The 13,102-nt window shown below is 41.4% G+C and overlaps 1 protein-coding gene across 3 annotated transcripts in view; it reads right to left on the bottom strand.

Moving 5' to 3' along the window:
- Window positions 1–2,189: 2,189 nt before the first annotated feature.
- Window positions 2,190–13,102, bottom strand: part of LOC126424541 (YLP motif-containing protein 1) — a 406,391-nt gene continuing 395,478 nt past the window's right edge. For all 3 annotated transcript variants that reach the window (XR_007576188.1, XR_007576187.1, XR_007576189.1), the window contains 2 exons: window positions 2,506–2,678; window positions 2,190–2,235 (listed from right to left, as the gene is read on the bottom strand). The gene's annotated coding sequence lies outside the window, so the exon portion shown is untranslated. The remainder of the gene's footprint in view (window positions 2,236–2,505; window positions 2,679–13,102) is intronic.

Here is a 13,102-nt window from a genome sequence, read left to right as displayed (position 1 = left end):
ATGTAACCACATGTACAAAATAATTTGTGATCTGCATGTGAAATGAATCATGCCACATCATAATGATTTATCATGCAAAATGATCCATGGAACATGAAACTAACTAACTTATGTTCAACTACTTTTTCACTTCACATAACTCCTAGTCTGAAAGTGAATGCAATAACCTCATGACATATTTTGCAAATATCCACACAACAATGTCTTAAGAGTTTTTTTGCAATAATATTTGGTTTTCACCTGTGGCTATCATGTAGGTACCTCTTCAAGGAGTTAGGCATTGTAGCTGCACTGCCACAATACATATATGTTCACTAATGAAATTCATCATAAATAATCCATCACAATTTGAGAGAAACAGCATCATCTTTAATTACAACACCATAGGAAAAAATTGACCATTATTACCTATTACGAAAACTGTCAATGGCTCAGCAAAGAGATCAACATGCAGCAACAAAAATTTTTGGAGATTTGCCCAATAACTAACATGTTTGACATGTAGAAAAGCAAGATTTAAATCTAACTTAAAATCATTTCTCCCGGATAATTTCTTCTATTAAATGACTTTCTATGTAAAACCTGGTTGACTGAAAAAAAACCACACACATTTGTTCTGAAGGTGCTGTTGCATGAGTCAGACTAACAAAATAATATGTCAATTAATGTTAATACTAATCTTGAATACATATCTTGTAAAATGACTCATTTCACACAATTTTATAAAAGAATCATTCAGATGATATGTGGAACATGTGGCCAATTTAGCAGTCATGTATCACAAAAAGTCACCACCCAAGGTGGTTATTTTAGTGTTTGTGTTCACAAATGAAAATAGAAACCATTCTTGAACTGTTATGCTAGTCAAAGCTTTCTGATAGTATCACTATAATATGTAGCTAATAGACAAAAAATATGTGTGCAAAGTATAAATTCCTACACTTTATATGACACAGAAATCACAATCCAAATGTTATGTGCCGTAAAGTGTCCTGAGAGTATCACTGCTACATGGTAATATGTTTGAATGCCATAAAGAATCATGAGACCACAATGGTATTTGTGTCTCAACAGTTCTGTACGATGCTAACAGCAACCCACTTTGAAGCTAACACATTTCAAGAATACCTCACAAGCCTTGGTGAAGCCTTAATACTTGATAGCACATTCAACTCTGTCTCTGTGAACCCTTATAAATAGCCAGATTGGAAACACAAAGACACTGAGTGGGGAACACTTTAGTGTTTAGAGCACTTCCTATAAACCAAGTGAAAACAAAAGTAATTTATAACTGTCAATTAAAACAGATGTGATTATCACAGACACTGACTATAATGATTGTATTACATTATAACAATTTCTAAGTTAAAAGTAACATGGCACAGCTAATGACTGTGTATATTCACATAATACTATTAGCAGTGATATATCACATAAGTTCATCAACAAAGATTGTTGTTTCAGTGTGTGTGTTCAGACGATAGTATAAGCAGCAATATATATCATATATGTCAGCTAAATCATGCACACCATCAAAATGTCTCGATAGTCAGTGGGATAAATAATTACAACAGGTGTATCAATGTTTAACATTATTAATTATTTATTTAATTAATTACATCATTGCTCTCATCATCTGATGATAAAACAATATCATCATCATCCTCATTACTTGACAATATGTTAATGATTCCAACCTCAGTACTGACACAGTCATCTGCAACAACACAAATACTGAACTTAAATCAATAATGAAGGTTTATAAAGAACATATATGAAAAGAAAAAAATATGTAGCCTAATACTCACTCTTTGCTGATGGTGATGCTGCATCTTTGTGTACAACACTCATCTATTACTTTGGATATTTCATCAGGTGAATCTGCACAATGTCTCATAATCCACAAACACTCAGCATGCTGCGGTGTGAAGTTATTATCAGACACAGCTGATCCTCATCATTAGACTCTACAAAAACATCTGAAATCATTAGGTTGGCATCATATTCACCTAGGACAACATATCGACATATCAGACCATGAACCTTAATAATAATGTAGTCCAGCACTCACTTGTTGCTGACAGTGATTCCACATTATCATGTACAATGCAATCCATTTGGATAATGCAGTATGCAAAGCTGCAATATGTCTTCAAATCCCCAAATGCTCAGCCTGCTCAGGCATGAAGTTATCGATGAAGTATAACAGTCATCATCATTATAATCTGCAACAATCTGTGAAGTCATTAGATTAGTATGACAATCATGTACAACACATGTAAATGGGACGTTAACATATATTGTGAATTTTTACACACAAATACATATAAAGCACTACTCACACTGCTGTGATCGATGGTTAACATCAACTGACAGTATGTCACTAAGCAGCACATCATTGCTGAATACATTAGCTCAGGTTGTACATATAATGATAACAAAGATTCTCAATTCACAAACGGGTTAACACTTATGAAAAAGAATAATACCTATTTCAGTACTCACACTGTGTTGACTGCAAAACTGTTTATGTCATCTTTATCAAGTCATTTATGTACAGTATAGTGAATTCATCATCCAAATCGCCAAAGACTTCCATCATACATCTCCAGTGTGGAGTAGGAGCAGTGGTAGCTCTAGCATTTGGACTAGCTGGTCGCTTCATTCTTGCAAGATAACTGAAAGCAATGCATCAGGCTATGAAACTTATATGCCATCAAGAGTAGTGCAACGTTGATCCAAGAGATGTAAGCACTCAGCATTTTTAAATTTCACCTCCCTACTTTAAAATAAAGTGAAGCTTTCAGACTGTCATCATATCATTAACAGGCAAGGATCTGTAGCTAGATCTGACAAAGAGTCTTTAGCACCACTACACACAGACCCTTTCAGTTCTTGGAAGAGGTAGATTAAGACATGAATAACTTTCACAATCATAACCTTGAAGACAGTGAAAACTTTCAGACCCTCACAATAACAGTAACACAAAAACTCTAGAGCTAAGAGTCGCTGATGATAACAGTGACATCCTGTACTAAAATGAAACCATTCAGTACAGTATAATACATGCATCCAGTGAAATTTATTGTTTTCATACATAATGGTATTGTATAGGTTTCTGTACAGAACTCTTAAAAGATCATGAACAGAACACCCATTCATTCACATTTCTCACAATACTGCCAATACTGTTATGACTGCCAATAATATGTCAATTACTAAGTGTGGAGTTATCACCAAGTGTGCATTACTGTAATTGTGCCAAGGCACAGTATGTATTTATGGACTCTATTCAGACATGCATGTATGTTCTATATTTGGTTGGGTCATATTTGACGAAAATGTGTTTTTGATCCACTGCTGTACACTATTCTTCCCCTGTGAAGGTGGCTGTAATAACCGAAACCACTAGAGAATGAACATAGAATTGTACAACCGCTGGCACAAATATGCATTTTTCAAAATATGTAAGAGTTGTAGAAAGTCAACTGCCGAAAGTGTCATACATATAATTTTCTATATAGTCTCCTGAACGAGAAAGACATTTTTTCCAGCAGATTGGTAGTTTCTCGATTCTGTTTTTGCAAAATGAACGTGGCTGTGACAGCAGCCACTTGTGCACAAACACTTTAATAGTGCCATTGTAGCCAGATCTGACCTCCAACTGCTTCATTTAATGGTCCAACTCAGTGGGTGATAAGTCCACTGTAGGAAGGATGTTCTAGAGTGGTCCAGCACAATTCCTCAATTTTTTGTATTCTGGTCGCTGTGTTGGGTCGAGTGTTGTCATGCAGCACAATCACATCACGGATTGCAAATGCACACCTCTTCTGACAATATGTACGGGGTTTCTTTTGTCCAGTTTCTGGCATCAGTATGCAGCATTCGTAGTAAAATGTTTGTGGAGAACATCGATGAGAACTTCTTTAAAATAAAAAAAAATCATGTTACCCTTCTGAGAGACTTTTTGGCTTTGATGGGTCCAGATTCGTCCTCTTTGCACCATTTGATACTACTTTTCTTCGATTCCACGATGTAATGGTGTACCCAAATTTCATTGCAGACCACAATCTGGTTCAAAAAGTGTTCCCCTTCAGTTTGGTGGCATAAAGCAGCCGTTTACACACCTAGAGACGATGAAATTTGTGGTCTGCCATGAGAAGACGAGGCCGCACCTTGCAAACATTTTCCAGAACCCAGGGTCGTCAGTAAGGATCGCCTGAGCACCACCGTAGCTTATGCCAACCTCAATAGCAGTTTCAGCAACTGTTACTCGGCAATCGTCTTCCACAAGGTGATTGACAATGTGAGTGTTTTCCTCACTCATGCTAGTCCTCAGGGAACGTCGGTGAGCTGCATTATCAACTGTTTCTCGTCCTCATAAAAACTGTTTGTGCCAAGACTTGATTCTTTCTCAGAATGTTGTCCCCGAACTATGCAGCAAGTCTTCTCAAAATTCTGGATGGTTTTGTGTCCTTTATTGTGAGAAACTTGTTCTGACATTGCGAGTCTAACAAAAGAAACATTACGACGTTTCAGGCGTCGAGAACAATCATTGGAAACGACAGCAACAAGAGCAGGGATCGCGCTGCTCTCCATTTGCAAAAAGGTTCATAAAACAAAAATTCCGGTTTATATTTGCTTCACCCTCGTAGTAATGTAAATTCGAGATAGAGAGGGTACAAGACAGTCGCAGTCCTACTACTCTACAGATCAACCTGTACGTAGAAGAAGAATCTCCAGCCACTGAGATTTTCCAAACAGTTGTTCGATCAGAACACTCATTATAGTGTCAGTCAAGTCCATTTTATATGGTACAATTGGATGATTTTCAGATGCTTTCTTGCTGATTTTACCCAGTATTCCTCCAGCTATAACACCATTATTTTCATGTGGAAGAAATGGTGTTTCTGCCTTGCTGTCTCTCACAGAGATGAACTTGAAGAATTTACCATGTAGATAGTTGTTAAATGCGTCACACACATTTCAAAGCACTAGTTACTTCGATCTGGCTTCCTACAACGAAGTTTAACACTATTAAGCACTTTAGAGCAGAAGCATAATACATGTTTGTGGGACGAGAAATCATCGATATATGATGAAGACAATGATCATCAGATGATGAAGGTGATGTTTTAATTAATTATACAAATCATTAATAATGTTAAAGATTCATGCACCTATTTAATTATTTTTCAATATCAACTGACTATATCAGTAAGGTTTTGATTGTGTGTATGATCTAGCTGATATTCTGTGATATATATATTGCCAGTAATACTATCATATAAAGACATACACTACAACAACACTCTTGATTGATGACGTTATTCAATGTATCACTGCTAATAGTATTATGTCAATGTATACACCTGTTAGACGTGCCAACATTATTTAATACCTAAAAACTAGTGTAACATTATATGATCATCATAGTCGATCTGTGTGATAAACACATTCATTTTTATTGACAATCAAAGGTCACCTTCGTTCATTTGCAAGCTGTTTCGAACACGAGAACCCTTCCTGCTTGAAGTGTAGATTTGGTTCATCATATCAATTTAGAAGGATTGTGGAGATGAAGTTTAATGTACTGTCAACTGTTAAGGCTTTACTGAGTCACACGAAATATGCTTGTCATGTGTGAGTATAGGAGTGGTACTTGGAGGATATTTACATAGTGTAGGTCTTGAACTGAGGTTTCTACTGCTTGCTTGTACTAAACACATACATTAAAACAACAATATTGATTGATAACCTTATGTGATACATGGCTGCTAGTACTATTGTGTCAACATATATACTTTTAGGCATGTCAGCACTTAAAACATAGAAGCTACTTTAGTGTTACAGCATCATCATACTCAGTGTGTGATAATCACGTATGTGCTGACTAACATTCACAGATAACTCTTGCTCCTTCGCTATGGATTATAGAAAGTAAATCGTTCTGAACACTAGAGTGCTTCCTGCTCAATGTACAGTTAAATCTGACTGTTTTGAGGGTTGTGGGAGTGGAGTTTAACGTACTTTTAACATTTGTGTGGTGTGCGTACTGTAAGACCTTCGGTACACACACTATCAGATTATTTGACTTGTCGCTCTAGCGAAGTAGGCAAGTGTCAACAATATGTCTCGTGGTCTTATCATGGCGTGTTTACCTTCTGCCATTAGGTCAGACGATAGAAATGCCACTTGCACGCTTAGAGCAGCAGATTGACAGTGACCAACTTTAAACAGAACTTGATTAATTTTCACACACATTTATTGAAATAATAACAAGCATAAAAATTACTTAACTTGGTTCTGGATGCTATTTACAATTGACAATCTGAAATTCCTTTGGCCTTGGTACGTTAATCTTATTCTCACTTATCTCTGATACTTGACGAAGTGTCTATACATTTCTCTTCATGGCTATGTACAGGAATATGATAATCTTATTAGGCGCAGACTGAAACTTGACTACAGACTAATGCAGACTGACTAATCGGAGGTCTGTACACTCGTTATAATACCTCGCGCGTTCAGGTATCGCTGCGCGAGTGTGATCCATGAGGAGAAAAGGTTCTACTTTAGCAGCAATCTCATTGGCTGCATTATATATTAATATAATATGTCTCTAAGATGGCACCATCTCGTAGTGCGGAGACGGACGAGCGCCGCGCCTGCACTGTTGTGCTTAGCCGGGCGCGCTCTAGTGGGAAAGCTGTGTACGCACTTACTATGCGGAACTATGTACACAACAATTTGATTTGACATAGACATGCTGCCAATTGTTACATTGATTGACAATATATATATTACGCAAAGATATCTGCACTGCATGCATCTCTTATCTGAATTGCACACACTGAAGAGATGTATGTACTCTTCATTAATAGTCACTCTACATCGAGAGTCAGGACACATGGCCTTATGCAGCCTGGTCGGCAGCTGATGGAGCAATGGTGGCAAAGGTGTGTTAAACATGTGTGACTCAAACCTCAGATGGCAGACTGTTTTGGCAGACTTTGAATAATTAAACATTCACATTGTTGTGACTTAGCAAGACAGCCAAGTCACAACAAGAGGAAGCCGAAAGGCACGCGTTAAGCTCACGCAGATTGGCGTGAGGTCTGGAACAGTTAAAAGGAAATGAGAACTTAGAAAATGGACGCAGTTGCTGTAATACTTAACTTTAATCCACATTTGTAGAACATCGCTCTTGATGATACAGAAGTATGATAGCAATAACAACTGGTAATGGCACCTTGCTAGGTCGTAGCCAATGACTTAGCTGAAGGCTATGCTAACAATCGTCTCGGCAAATGAGAGCGTATTGTCAGTAATCCATCTCTGGCAAATTCAGCTGTACAACTGGGACGAGTGCTAGTACGTCTCTCTAGACCTGCCGTGTGGTGGCGCTCGGTCTGCTATCACCGACAGTGGCGACACGCGGGTCCGGCATATACTAATGGACCGCGGCCGATTTAAAGGCTACCACCTAGCAAGTGTGGTGTCTGGCAGTGACACCACATTCCTCCCCTGCAAATCGGCGTACGGTTGTGTTGTAAGGCTTCCGCCCGCCGTGGGGAGGACCCCATGTTGACGTATGCGACGAGGTGGGGAGCCTAACAACAGGCGATGCTGTGCCACCCGCACCCGGCCATTCGGTCCGAGGGGAGCTAGGAAACGCCTGTAAACCTAGTCCAGGGTGCACGCCAACATGCGGTGTATGCGCCCGTAAAGAGACAGGAGGGGCCGTAGGGTCGACCTCCATCGCGTCGGGGCAGCCGACGGGCGAAGACGACATCTGGTCCGGAGCGGGCAAGAGTTCCATGTCGGAGGACAGCTGGTCACGGGAAGCAATCGGCGGCGCGCGACGCAGGGAGGCGCTTGGCGGTTGCAGCCAAGCGTCCACTGCGGGCGTCGCCGGCGGGAGAACAGGCGGCGGCGGCGGCGGCGGCGCGTCGCCATGTGGCAAAATGGAAGGCAGCGTCGGTAACACCTGGGGATGAGGCGAGCCAGTAGATGGGTCCCCAGGGCGCTGACCGGACGGCACCGTCGCTGAAAGCAGACGGGGAGCGGCAGAACCCGTGCGACGACAGAGGCGCAGCTGATTGAGATGCCGACGCACCTCACCAGAGGCCCCCAAAACCAGATACATAGCGCGGCCGAGGCAGCGAAGAATGCGCCCTGCGAGCCAACGCCGTGAACCCCGATAGTTGCGATAGAATACAACGTCGCCTAGAGCAAAAGCAGGCGTCTGCCGCAGCACAGGAAGCTGATGCGGCGGATGCAGCAAAGACATCAAGGTTCGATGAGGACGACCGTGGAGCAACTCAGCCGGCGAGCGACCATCTCGGGGCTGAGAGCGATACGATGACAAAAAGAGCAACAACGCGTCCTCCCGAGAATGCGACTCTTTCAACTTCAGCATCTGTGACTTGAAAGTCCGAACCAATCGTTCAGCGGCACCGTTTGACTGAGGCGAAAACGGCGCGGATGTCAGATGTTGAATACTATTAGCCTTGCAGAATGACTGAAATTCTGCGGACATGAATTGTGGGCCATTGTCGGAAACAATAGTCTGCGGAAGACCTTCAATGCAAAAGATAGCGGATAATGCTTGGATGGTGGCAGATGACGTCGTGGAAGACATCCGAACAACAAAAGGAAAATGACTGAAAGAATCGAGAACAACCAACCATCGAGCATTCCAGAATGGACCAGCAAAATCGATGTGTAAGCGTTGCCAAGGGGAAGTGGCTTTCGGCCATGCAAAGAATTTCCGCGGTGGTGCGGATTGTTGTTCGGCACACGCCATGCAAGAAGAGCACATATTCGTAATCGCAGCATCGATTCCGAACCAAGTACAGTGCTGACGAGCAAGTTGTTTCGTTCGCACTATACCCCAATGTCCTTGGTGGAGAAGCCGTAAGACAGAGGACTGTAACGAACGTGGGACCACGACCCTGGATTGATCATTATCAGAACGCAACAGCAAAACACCACGTCGAACAAAAAGTCTCTGCTTGTGAGCAAAAAATCGGAGAACCAACGGATCCTCGATCCGTGACTTCGACCAGGGCCATTGCGTAGCAACAAAACGCAAAACGGTAGCAAGGACAGGGTCAGCAGCTGTGGCTGTAGCTACACGACGAAAATCAATCGGAAACGATTCGACCACGTCATCGGTTTCCGCATCAATGAGCATGCAAGCAAGTTCGGAAGAATCGAATGCTCTATCCTCAGCAACAGGCAAACGGGACAACGCATCGGCGTTTCCGTGCTTAGCAGTGGACCGATACAAGATATCGTAGCGGTACTGCGAGAGGAAAATAGACTAGCGAATGAATTTCTGCGCTGTACGTGGAGGTACAGGCTTGTTCGGATGAAAAAGCGATGTCAAAGGTTTGTGGTCTGTGATGATGGTAAAGTGACGACCATACAAGAAATCGTGAAACTTAGTAACACCAAATACGAGAGCCAAGGCTTCTTTCTCTATCTGGGAATAATTTCTTTGCGCAGACGAGAGCAATTTGGACGCAAAGGCAATAGGGCGATCATGCGAGCCATCGCTGTGCGCAAGCACAGCACCGATCCTGAAATCCGATGCATCTACCATCAACAAAAGGGGTTTCTGGGGATCGAATGGCGTAAGGCAAGTATTTGAAAGCAACGCCGGTTTCAACTGGCGAAAGGCGCGTTCGCATTCTGTCGTCCAGATGAACGGAACACCTTTACGGCGTAAGCGATGAAGCGGAGCTGAAATGGAAGAGGCATGGGGAATATATCGTTGTAATAATTAAGTTTACCCAGCACACTCTGTAGCTGCTTCAAATTCTGCGGAGAAGGCAAGTCTTGTATGGCACGGAGGTGCTCTGGACTGGGATGTATGCCTTGGGCATTGATTACATGTCCCAGATATGGTAAATCACGAGCAAAAAACACACATTTGTCCTTCCGCAAGCGAAGACCATTTTGTCGCAAGACCTGAAACAATGTTCGTAGGTGTGCTAAATGTTCTTCTTCCGTCTTTCCGGAGACCACAATATCGTCCTTATAGTTTGCTGCAGTAGGGACCGAGGCACAAACAGTTTGCAGATATTGTTGAAACCAGGCAGGGGCGGATGCACACCCGAATGGCAGTCTTTTGAATCGATACAAACCAAGATGCGTGTTAACCACCAAAACGCGCTGAGATTCTTCGTCCACCGGTATTTGCAAGTACGCATCGGCTAGGTCCAACTTTGAAAAATATTTACCCGGGCACAGTTTGTCAAAAAGATCTTCCGGGCGGGGTAAAGGAAAAGTTGCAATCACTAGTTGTGGATTCACTGTTGCCTTGAAGTCCACACAAAGTCTCAATTTTCCGGAAGGTTTTGGCAAAATTACTAAGGGTGATGCCCAGAGAGAAGCCTGCACACGTTCAATCACACCTTGTGACTCCAAATCGTGTAAGGGTCTTGCGACCTCATCACGCAATGCGTGGGGAACATTGCGCGCTCTGAATACGTAACTTTAACCCACATTTGTAGAACATCGCTCTTGATGATACAGAAGTATGATAGCAATAACAACTGGTAATGGCGCCTTGCTAGGTCGTAGCCAATGACTTAGCTGAAGGCTATGTTAACAATCGTCTCGGCAAATGAGAGCGTATTGTCAGTAATCCATCTCTGGCAAAGTCGGCTGTACAACTGGGACGAGTGCTAGTACGCCTCTCTAGACCTGCCGTGTGGTGGCCCTCGGTCTGCTATCACTGACAGTGGCGACACGCGGGTCCGGCGTATACTAATGGGCCGCGGCCGATTTAAAGGCTACCACCTAGCAAGTGTGGTGTCTGGCGGTGACACCACACACATCCCATCATTAAACCCCACATATCGGTCACTGTTTGATAATTTAAATGTATCTTTGGATGATAATCTTGATAAGTAGCTGAGACTGAATTGATGGGTTTACATTGAAACTTAATAGCTGAAGGCACGGCATACCTCATTTCTTAGCCATCAAATTCATCTAATCCAAATACGTCTATGGCATTGCTGGGCGTCAGAATTATGTCCACAATTTACATGAATTTCGTAAACATCTAATTCCAGGTACCTCCCGCAATCTACCACTGGTTTCAGTCACACAGATTGGCTATCGTATTTGGTATGGAATGTAGAAAACACGCTGCTAAGTAAATCTTTATATGCACTGCCAGACTGTGAAACTTCTCACATATGACTACTGGAGATCAGAATTGCGTCCATAATCTATATCATACCTGCCGAGTTCTGAAAAGGGCTCATGCACGACAAAAAAATCTAACGTTTTTTAACATACCCCAGCTTGACGAAACTAATAAAACTTTTGCGCTAAAAAATACAATAATTCATGCTTTAAACAAGATACTTAATTCAAATCACATCTACTTACATCATAGGCCAATGATTTGTAGATGACCATAACAATAAAGAAGAAATCCACGTTAAACAACAGCAGGCATGGTGAATATTGGTTTGGAGCATATATAACAGGACTTCCTTGACACATTAAGCGGATATGCAATAAATCAAAAAGGCTTCACACAATAAAAGTTGTTTAACGTAATACAGGTAAGAAATAATACGATGCACAGGGCAAATCACATGCCAGTTCGATTTTAAAGTCATAGTTGTGGGCTTTTTAGCTTCCAACAAAAAGTCTTCAGGAAATGTTTTGTCATAACAGGGACCAGAACTCCTGGTCACTAAAGTAGAAATAGACTCCAGAGATTCATTGGACATGGGTGACCTCAACTCTGTTCCATTTTTCTTCACAAGGCAGAAAACATGTTCATATTCTGCACTGCTCTGAGGTATAGTGAGAATAGAGAGCATTGCTCTAGAAATTCGGTTATACTTAAGAAGTCTATTGGTTCCACAAATTCTTGATATTTGTGCCCAACTGGAATCATTTGCAGCATCTTGATTTGCACCCAAAGTGCCATCTTTTACCAGAAAAAAACGAATGGAAGAAAATTGTGCATCTTCAATCTTCTCTATCCTCAACTTGAGCATGCTTTAACACATCATCCTTGAGTGGAAACTTGTTGATGATGTAGTCACAGGCAGCACACAAGTAGTTTCTCATAGATGAAAAGAAGAGGGATTTATTTGTATCCTGTAGATCATTCACTATGTTCGAAGTGTGAATGCCAATAACTAATTCATCATCACTTCTTTGATTTTGAATCAAGTTGTATTCAAATTGAAGCACTGAGAAGCTTTTGACAATTCTGGGCGTAACAAACTTGGTGAACAACTGCTTTAACAAGTCCATTAGAAGTTCTAATAAAAAGTGAACCCTTGGGGAAGAAGTCTGTTGGGCAACATTCAATTTGCCAGATACAGGAATAGTCACATGAAGGAAAGTACAAAAGGTCTTGTTCAAGTTTGAGGTCAGGAACATAAACAATTTTTCCTCGCGTATTGTAGCAGAAGTCTTACTTTTTAGGATGTGTTTGCCACATTTGGAAAACTATGCTATTCTTCTAGGGGCATGTGTAGCAGCGGAATCAAGAATTCTCTTTTTCTGATGCTGTTTGGATCCACTTTGTTCAACTCTAGGTATTCTAGAAGATGCCAAGCTTGTGGAAATATTTTGGGTGCATAATATTACTTCCTCCTTGAAGAAAGAAAGAAGTGGATCCCACTGGTTCAGTAGTTTATCCAAACATCTGCCTAAAGATAACCACCTACTACATACATACTTCAGAATTTTGTCTCTTTATTGCGCAAGTTCGAAATTTATGAAGGCATTCTTTTGACACTCTTCTGTAAGAAATAAAATGTATTAACAAGGATCTCATCCACTTTAAGTGGTAATCATCCAGCACCTTTTTCAGCTGCTAGATTAATCACATGGAAAATGCAACCTATGATGGTAATACCTGCTTGAACTTCCTTCAGAATTGCTGAAAGCCCATTTTTGTGTCCTGCCATAAGAGGAGCCTTCTAATAACAGAAAGCCCCACAGTTTTCGTTGGTATGTTACGAGAATTCAGCTGGGATAACATCAGGTTACGCATATTTCGCCATGTTGAATCCCCATCTAATGTTGATGTGGATAGCCGAGTGCTCACTAC

The sequence above is a fragment of the Schistocerca serialis genome, chromosome 10 (assembly GCF_023864345.2).
Source record: "Schistocerca serialis cubense isolate TAMUIC-IGC-003099 chromosome 10, iqSchSeri2.2, whole genome shotgun sequence".
NCBI classification, from domain to species: Eukaryota; Metazoa; Arthropoda; class Insecta; order Orthoptera; family Acrididae; genus Schistocerca; species Schistocerca serialis.
Note: the sequence above shows the minus strand (reverse complement) of the source record. Positions and strands in the feature narration are given on the sequence as shown.